Genomic DNA, 9807 nt, shown 5'->3' on the forward strand with positions numbered 1-9807 from the left:
GTATGGCAAGAACTAAGGGTGTGTTCAGCCATCAGTTTTGTTCCTGGGTTTGACCCTTAAAATAGACAAAATCATAGCATTTGATTTCAGGTTGATTTCTTCTAGGAATACACAATCTCCCTTAGTTCTGGCCACGAGAGACCATAGCTGGGGAGACACTGCACAAGCTCACACTCCACCTGAACCCCATGAAAGTGCATCTTTTGGCCAGTCACAAGGAAGAGTCTGAGGAGAGATCAGGTTGAGAAGGAGAAGTCAAGGCAAGTTAACCCTAACCTTATCATGGAAAAGGTAAGGGGCTCCAGGGCAATGGTCATGTCTCTTTCTACACAGATATCCTGGGCGTCTGAGATAAAAGGCTGTTTTTCCAATGAGGAAGTCCTGGTGGACAAACACACCTTTCTCTCCTTGGGTGCCAGAATAAACCGAGTTAACTAATGGTTTATAGGCCCCCAAACGAATACCCATCATATTCTTGACCTGTGTGCTTAATCAATTCTGGATACAAAAGTGCCAAAAGAGGGGCGCCTGGGTGGCTCAGTCGGTTGAGCATCCGACTTCGGCTCGGGTCATGATCTCGCGGTCCGTGGGTTCGAGCCCCACGTCGGGCTCTGGGCTGATGGCTCGGAGCCTGGAGCCTGTTTCGGATTCTGTGTCTCCCTCTCTCTCTGCCTCTCCCCCACTCGCGCTCTGTCTCACTCTCTCTCAAAAATGAATAAACATTAAAAAAAACATTAAAAAAAAAAAAAACACAAAAGTGCCAAAAGATCTAAACCAGAGGTTAAAAGTAGGAAAAGGAGAAATTCTTATCTGTATCCAAAGACAGCTTTCCCCTAAGTGTATTCTGAAGAATGTTAGTTCCATAGAGTCATGCCATGACAAGAGTACCACGGTCAAGGGAAATGAGAGGATGCTGAAAGCCGTATCTGCTTCTTGGAGACTCACTGTGCACCTGTAGTCAAGAAATCAGGTTAATATTGTTAAACTCGGTCTTTGGAAATAAGGCCGAAGAGCATTTTTGCTTATGACGTTTTCTACTGTGCACATTTAGAGTAGTGCTGCCTTTGGATACCTTTTCTCTTCCAAGAGAGGAATTTTGTTTTGTTCAGGATGGAAACTTCATGGAGGCATGCAAGAACAATCTGATACACGCAGAACAGCCTCCAGCCTCAACCCCAGATAGGTAGGAGCGGAAGTGTCCGGAGTGAATGGCCGTTCCAGTTCTCTTCCCTTCCAGATGTGAAGCTGCCCGGAGGTATGACATTGGTTGCTGCCTGGGTGGAGCATGGGGGCTGCTCTTTAACAGGGCAGTTAGGTTGGGTGGAGGAAGAGGAGGAGGAAGCTCTGGGAGTAGGTGATAGGCAGCCAGGAAAACCCTGGCCTAGGGAACATCAAGTGGAATTTTCCTCTGGAAATCCTTTTGAACTAAGTGGATTTGAATGTTGCACCCCTGGTTGCCTAGATCCCATGGCTAAGTGATTTTGTCTTCATTTTCCAGTAATGATTAACACTGCTGTAGTCCCTGCAGTTTGGGGACAGTTTGTCTAACTGTGGTGACGGAAACAAGGAGGAAGCCCATCCCCAAGTCCCTCAGCAAAATCTGCTTTCCACTTGTGATTTTTGGTGGGAAGAGGAGGGACATGAAAATACTCCTGTGTTTGGAAGGATTGTTCGGCCTTTTCTTAAACACTTCTCAGTGTTTTATATTCTTTGAGCAAAATACCCATTTTGGGTTAATGGATGATGTTTTCTTTTTTTTAAGTTTATTTATTTATTCTGAGAGAGAGAGAGGGAGGGGCAGAGGGAAAGGAGAGAATCTCAATGCTGGGCTTGATCCCACGAACCATAAGATCATGACCTGAGCTGAGATCAAGAGTCAGATGCTCAACCTACTGAGCCACCCAGGCACCCCATGGATGATATTTGCATTAATCAATCTAATGAAACTCCAGTGATGGTATTTTTATTATTTATTTATTTATTTATTTATTTAAAAAAATTTTTTTTAAACGTTTATTTATTTTTGAGACAGAGAGAGACAGCATGAACGGGGGAGGGTCAGAGAGAGAGGGAGACACAGAATCTGAAACAGGCTCCAGGGGCTCGAACTCACATACCGCGAGATCGTGACCTGAGCCAAAGTCGGACACTTAACCGACTGAGCCACCCAGGCGCCCCTGTGATGGTATTTTTAGATGAAGAAGCAGAAGCCAAGAGGCCCAAATTTTTTTGGGGCAGAAGTAGGGAAGAATGTGACATCATCTCCTAACCCATTGGAGGCCTCTCATGCCACCTGGCAACTTGTTTGGGTCCCACATTTCACTTAGGAAAGACAAGTTGGATCTGATTACTAAGTGAGGTCAAAGACTCATGGCCCTTGGATGGAGTGCCACTGACAGAGCCTCAGCATTGCAGAGGGGGCCACTGTATCCCCCCACCCCAGCCCCCAGCCCACTCTAAAAAGCATGGCTTTGTGTTTTTTTATTTGGCTTGTTTTCAAAAGCTTTTCTCCCTCCTTTTTCCCCTTCTTTCCTGTCTTCCTCCCTCCTTCCCTCCTTTCCTTTCTCTCGATGAGAAGGACAACAAAATATTACTTGTTTGAGAGAGGTTAACGAGAGAAAGCCACCAGAACCTGCACTTGGGAGCAAGGGGAGAGCTCCGTTTCCCATGGCACAGTGCATATCACAGAATGTCAAAGCAAGGAGTGACCTTAGGGATCCTGACCCACCCTCTCAAAGAAGATTGAGGCCCAAAGGGGAGGCTCTTGACCGGAACTCATAACCCCAACACAGCCTTTTTCTGCTACTTCACGCTGAAGTGGGAGCAGCATTTGTTACCTAATGTCACAAGTTCTGCCAGAGCGCTCCCTGAAGCATAGCATGACATGACACTTTTTGGAACCTTTAGCAGGATCCGTCCCCCAGCATCCTAGTGAGGACCTGCCTGCCTTGGTCACATTCGTGGGGTGAGGTAGGGATGAAATGAGCAGTCTGCCGAGAAAGACTCCTTATCCTAAAACTAAAGATTTTAAAAACACGCGTGATGCTTTTCTGAGCACTCAGTCACGGTTGCTTTGCCAAAATTAGACTGAGACTTTTATGATGGAGAAAGAGGGAGACTGAGCAGGGTGTGCAGTACTGCAGTCTCAGGGAAACCTAGCAGGACTCTGACATCTCTAGAAGCCCGTGTAACTCCGTGTCTGGTCAAGTGATGGCCAGGTTTACGTTCTGGGCCTCTCGGCCATGCTGTGAAAAGTTGTCTCCTACAAAGGATGGCTACCATGCAATTCAGGGCCTGCAGCTGAAACAAAACCTACCCATCTTATTCCTCCCTTAAGGGGGATCTCCCTGTTCATAGTTTTATGTCACTTGGTGCTATAGGAGCCACTGATGCAGAGCATGACAATGTCTGTTCTAGATACTTGATTCCTTATTTTTGTGACAGAGGCATATTCTATTATGTGGACTTTTTTTTTATGATTGGCAAATATCAATCTATGATATCAAGTATCAACTATTTATAAACTGCATTCTTTTTATTTTATTTTATTTTATTTTATTTTATTTTTTAATGTTTATTTATTTTTGAGACAGAGAGAGACAGAGCATGAATGGGGGAGGGTCAGAGAGAGGGAGACACAGAATCCGAAACAGGTTCCAGGCTCCAAGCTGTCAGCACAGAGCCCGACGCAGGGCTTGAACTCACGGACCACGAGATCATGACCTGAGCCGAAGTCGGCCACTCAACCGACTGAGCCACCCAGGTGCCCCTAAACTGCATTCTTAAAGTTAATATGTAAAGGCAGAAACTGTTAATTATACCTGTACTATGCTAATAAAAATAATCTTTAATGTAGCATACAGGGATAGAGACAGAGAGAGACTATGGAGAATAGAGAGTGAAGACGACAGCAAGGAAAGGGAAGGCAACGTGGAGAGACGCGGGGATTTCTGCAGGTGATCGTGTGTTGCTGTGCTCTGAAATCTCTAAATCTTGGCCAAGTCTTCATGTAATCATGCATCTTGTTTTCTCTGGATCCAGGGTAGTGACTTGAGCTATGAATAGGAATGAGAAAGCATAGGAAATTGCATTTCTCAGTGTAAGGATGTGAGTATATGGTTCACGGCCTCAGAATGTGTCCCCATGACTGGACGAACTCACACTGGATAGAACACAACTTGACACGTCCTTCACAGTTCTAAAGAGGAGTGGCCGTCAGGGGTGTGAGATTGCTGAGGACGTAAAGACCAACAGATGCTAGTGTTGGGAGAATTTTTGAAGGCCATCTGGTCTCCTCTTCTGCCTTCTAGCTCTCAGACAATGAATGAATGGGCGGTAAGGGGGGTGGGGCTCTGGCCTCTGATTTTGTCCTAAATATCCCAGAAATGAGGATGATGTCCTAGCCACCAAGATGCTATCCTAGTGTTTAGTTTTATAGGAACCCCAGTGTATGGATAAGAGCGATTCATATTATTGAGCGCACATAATACGGTGTATGGCACCGTGCTGAGCATTTGCCGTGCATCTTACCTCATTTAATACTCCTAGAAGCCCTAATGAGGAATAACACATAAAAGGGGGAATAACTTAGTCTACACCACAGTTAGCAAGTGGCAGAGCTAGGGCTCAGGACCAGGTTTGCCTGATTTTCACACTTCAAGCTCTTAACGGTACTATTCTATTCCTATTATGAAAATCCTACTATTATGAAACAGTTGAATAATTGGTTTTGATTTATGGGCCAAAGGACACTTCCCTTACAAATAATAAGAGGGTCATTATTAGGGTTGCCAGATTTAGCCAAAAAAAAAATTAATAATAATAATAAATAAATAAATAAATAAATAAATAAAGAGTACTAAGTATTTTTGAATTTCAGATAGATAAATAATTTTTGAGTTTAAATAATTTTAGTATAAGTGTGTCCCAAATATTGTGTGGAACATACTTAACACTAAGAAAACTATTCTTTGTTTTATCTGAAATGCCAATTTCCTGGACATCCTTATCTTATCTCGTGTCCCTATTCATCATGAATGAGACCAAGTTGATGAGTTCAGTCCCTTTGGAGGCCACTTGTTGCTTTGTTCCATGACGCCCCTCTATTGGGAACCTCTTCATCTAAGGCTGCTATGAACCCCGTCAGTCCCATAGTCCCTCAATGTCTTTGTATATCAAGACTATGTTTAAGATATTTTACTATTTAAAAATTTTTAAAAATATTTATTTAATTTTGAGAGAGAGAGAGAGAGAGAGAGAGAGAGACAGAGCATGAGTGGGGGAGTGACAGAGAGAGGGAGACACAGAATCTGAAGCGGGCTCCAGGCTCTGACCTGTCAGCACACAGCCCGACGTGGGGCTTGAACCCACAAACTGTGAGATCATGACCTGAGCCGAAGTCGGACACTTGACTGACTGAGCCACCCAGGAGCCCCAAAGGTAATTTTACTATTAAACGGTTGATGCATACAACCATTTGCTGAGTCAAAAGTTATATGTGCAGCATTGCAAGATAAGGCCAATTGTCTTCCACAATGATGGTACAGATATTACTCTGTTGGTGTGCACGAGTTCCCTTGTGTTCAATATCCTCCCTGCATATGGGGTATGGTCAGACTTCTTAATTTTTGCTTTTGTAGTGGGTGTGAACTGCTCTCTCACTGTGATTTCAATTTGCAGTTCCCTGATTTCTAATGAGGTTGAACATCTCTTCACAAATTCATCGTCTCTTTGTTTTTTCAGATGTCTGAATTTCAGCTATGTAGTGGGGTTTCAAAGTCCATTGTTTTAAGGAAGATACTCAGAGATAGTAATTTGAGAAAAGATTAAACAGAGAAGGCCCCAGACACAGAGCATATATTGGCCCTCAGGGAGCAGAATAAGTAAACTGTGCTTTGTGTATAGCACTCCCTGAAGCCTGGAAACCCCTCAGTTGCCCAACCACCACTTAGCTCCTCCCTCCTGGCAGCCAGGTGTTGCGGAAAGAATTTCCAAGCCAGATAGACCTGGACTTAAGTTCTATTTCCTAGCTGTGTGACAGAAAGTCAGTTTTTTCTCTGGGTGTCCGTTTTCTTATCTGTAAAATTGGGATGGAAAGATGTGCCTTTCAGGGTTGCCGTAGGATTAAACAAGATAGCAAATGGAAAGACTGCCAGGTAGGTGCTCAAGCAATGTTGCTTTCTTTCAGGCTTTTTTTTTTTTTTTTTTTTTTTTTGTATTAAGAACAGACTAGAAGAAAACCACCTTAAGGCAACCAATATTCTGTTCCATTAGAATCAATTGGAATTTTGCGCTTACGATCTCAGCTGTGGCAAAGATAAGCCTAGGGTTTTCAAAAGAGTGGCTGGGTTTTGGAGGCAATCTGACTGGAGGATTCCTTTCCAGACAATACTGGGAATAGATCATCTGAGAGCTACTGGCTATCATCCTCGTTCCTCTTCAATGGCAGGTTCCATCACCACCCAGATACCTGACTGAGTGTCTCACGATCTTTAGGTAGTTCAGGGTTTTTCCTGAACAGCATAAACTGTTCTTTTCTTCTTATAGTAAGGGAGCACTGCTATGAGCCAGACATGTGAACTACATAGCAACATCCTGTTGTGTTCAAGTCCCGCCAACTGCATTATTGACCTGGTTCACAAGTTATTATATTATGGGAGGTGGGGTCTAGGCCCATCCTCTTAATTCACATGAGAGGTCCAGCCCCTGGCTATGATTATACCACAGCTTTAAGGGGCAAGTGTTCTGACTCACAAATCTAGGACTTTTTTTTTTTTTTTCCTGTTCCCTTATACTCAGGATCTCCTTTTACTGGACATGTGTTCAAAGGTGACCCCAAATCCTTCAAACATCTCCAAGGGCCAATTTCAGATCTTCTTAACCTGGGAATCAGAAGACCCTAGTCCCAATCTTAGTCCTTTTCAGAGTAGCTCCACTGGAGAATACATGACATTAGAGTTTTTCTATGTGCTTTTGAGGGTTACTAAGTGTCACAGGTGAAGCAGGAAAATCCTTTGGAAGCTGGAGTCTTTGCATAGGAAGATTCAATTTATATATCTATATCTATCTCATCTACATCTATATACACACACACATATATACATATATATATAATGGAGAGAAAAATTATATATAAATATATAGAACCTAAATATAAATATTTTATAAATGTTTATAAATAAGTATATAAATTTATAAATATTTATAAATATAAATATAAAATTAAAAAATACAAAAGTATATATATTTCATGGAGAGAGGAGTTATTACTTTTACCCCAATTTTTTAAAGTTTATTTATTTATTTTGGGGGGGGAGGGGCTGAGAAATGGGGAGAGAGAATCCCAAGCAGGCTCTGTGCTGTCAGTACAGAGCCCGATGCGGGGCTCAAACTCACGAACTGTGAGATTATGACCTGAGCCAAAACCAGGGGCTGAAATCAAGAGTTGGATGCTTACCCGGTTGAGCCACACAGGCATGTCTACCCTGCTTTTTAATTTTTTAAAATTAAAACAAAATTTCTTTTTTACCTACCCTGCTTTTGAAAAAGAAGTCTAGGACCAAAAAAAAAAAAAAAAAAAAAAAAGAAGGCTAAGTAATTCATTCATGATTCATTTGGTCAGCAAATATTTTTTCAAGTGCTTACTGTATGTGAGATACTTAACGAGTCCCAGAGAATATAATGGAAATAAAATAAATATGATCCCTGCTTTCATTCCATTTACATTATAGTGAGAGAGGCAAATAATAAACAATAAGCAAATAGTAACACATGAAATAACACTTAATGGCAGACTGAAAGAAAAAAAGGAAAACAGTTTAAGAACTACTGGTCTAACTAGACTTTGCATTTCTCCCTGGACTTTATTTTTGACCTTTCTTCTCCTGAGAAAGTGAAACCCCTCTAGAAACAGATTCAGCTTAACTTCTCAGTTGTAATTTGAAGGGTGTGTTAAGTCCCTCAGTCCTCTGACCCTCCTCCTGCTTGAATAGGGTCGATTTGTGCAGCCAGTTTGATTAGATTAACCCTTGATTCCTCCCTGCCTCCCAGGCAGGCAGGATAATTCCAGAAAATGAAAGGCAAGTCTGTTTGGCCAGGATCAGCAATGTACTTTCCCCCTTGCAGACTCTCCCTCTGGATTACCGCTGCTGCCCGTGCAAGAAGAAATGATCTGAAAGCCCCAGTAGTGCTGGCGAATTTTTAAAATTTGTGGATTCTCATAAGGAGGATATTGTGCAGAATTTTATCTCAGATCAGGTTTTTGTTCATTGCAGAGTGGAGTTTTATATGTGCACATCTATTGTTTAAAAATTCAAGTGATTTATTACCGCCCCCCCCTACGCCCCGTTTTCAATCCTCAATAAACTCACAGAACAATGTAACATTGTGCAACTAGAATTGTTGCTATTTTTGAATTGGTGTTGTCCTAAAGTCACCTAAGGAGGTGGGCAGTAGAAATAAGGGGTGACCTGTTGAAAGTCTTACAATTCAATGGCAAAGTTGAAATTTGAATCTAGGACATCTGATTTCTGGGTCTCTGCTCTCCAGGTACTAGATTAGATCAAACGGCCTTGCTCAGATTACATATGCATGTGCACACAATATTATCAGAATGCTCTGGGGTCAGTTGATTAGAATTTTCAGTCATTACTAATTCTAGAGAAAATGTCACACCATCGACTGAAAAGCTGGTTCTGATTTGGAGAAAAACAGACTGTCAATTAAACATGAGGGCATGGTTGTTAACACTTTGAAGTGAAAACAAAACACAAGTAAATGGGGGAAAAAAAAGCTATTGCGGAAGGCTGTGGATATCACTTGGAGGATGAGTAATGAAAAGTTAATGATCATGTACAATTAAGGCTATTAGGTCAGGATGTAAAGTCTTATTGGTTGGAGCACCTGGGTGGCTCAGTTGGTTAAGTGTCCAACTCTTGAGTTGGCTCATAGTTCATGAGTTTGAGCCCTGCATCAGGCTCTATATTGACAGTGTGGAGCCTGCCTGGGATTCTCTCTCTCTTTCTCTCTCTGCCCTACCCTGCTCACACACACACACACACACACACACATCCTCTCTCTCAAAAAAATAAATAAATAAACTTTAAAAAATAAAATAAAATAAAGTCCTGTTGGTTGTCCAAAGGGGCCCGATTGATTTGAACTCAGCTGATGGCTTCTCGTTTCTATTACTTTTCTTCCTACCCTTATCTCTTATTCCATTTCTTCCTCCCATCCATTTATATCTTGGGTTGGTGGGAAGGTGACAGCCCCTTCCCCTGGGATGGGCTTCAGGTCATGATATTCTAGCCTTAGAAATGAATTAGCTTTTGGGGGCAAATTCACTTTATTCAACATCACCCTCCTCAGTCCCCTAGTGAAGGCATGGGAAAATGTCAGAAAAGGAAACAGGCCTGAAATGGAGAGAAAGTCAGGCTCTCTTCCCAGGGAACTATCGACCATTTCTGGAAAGCCAGCCCCAAGATTTATGCCCATTGCTGAGAATGGGTCATGGCACAGAGTTAAACACATTAGCAACATCAGGCCCTGGGCTGTGGAACCGATGGTGGGTCTGTCTTGCTCTAGAAGAAACTGAAACCCAGACTGAACAGGCAACTCTTTCTTCACACTTAATGTGACTCAGTCAATTCCAGGATTTAAGCTCAGGCTCCCTTAGGCCTCATAATCAGTTCTCCTGGGAAATGCCATCTGTTGGGGATACTTATTTCTGGGCAGCAAAAATGCTATTCAATTTTGTATAGTTGCTATGTGGATGCCTCCCATTACCTTGGCCCAGGTAGCAGGGAGAAA

The 9807-nt window shown here is 42.4% G+C and overlaps 1 non-coding gene across 1 annotated transcript; it reads left to right on the forward strand.

Annotated features, from left to right (window-relative positions):
* The first annotated feature begins 526 nt into the window (after positions 1–526).
* Positions 527–611, forward strand: TRNAR-UCG (transfer RNA arginine (anticodon UCG)). The gene has a single exon. It is a non-coding gene; the product is annotated as a tRNA-Arg (tRNA).
* Positions 612–9807: the final 9196 nt, after the last annotated feature.

Source organism: Prionailurus viverrinus, chromosome F1 (assembly GCF_022837055.1).
Source record: "Prionailurus viverrinus isolate Anna chromosome F1, UM_Priviv_1.0, whole genome shotgun sequence".
NCBI lineage: Eukaryota > Metazoa > Chordata > Mammalia > Carnivora > Felidae > Prionailurus > Prionailurus viverrinus.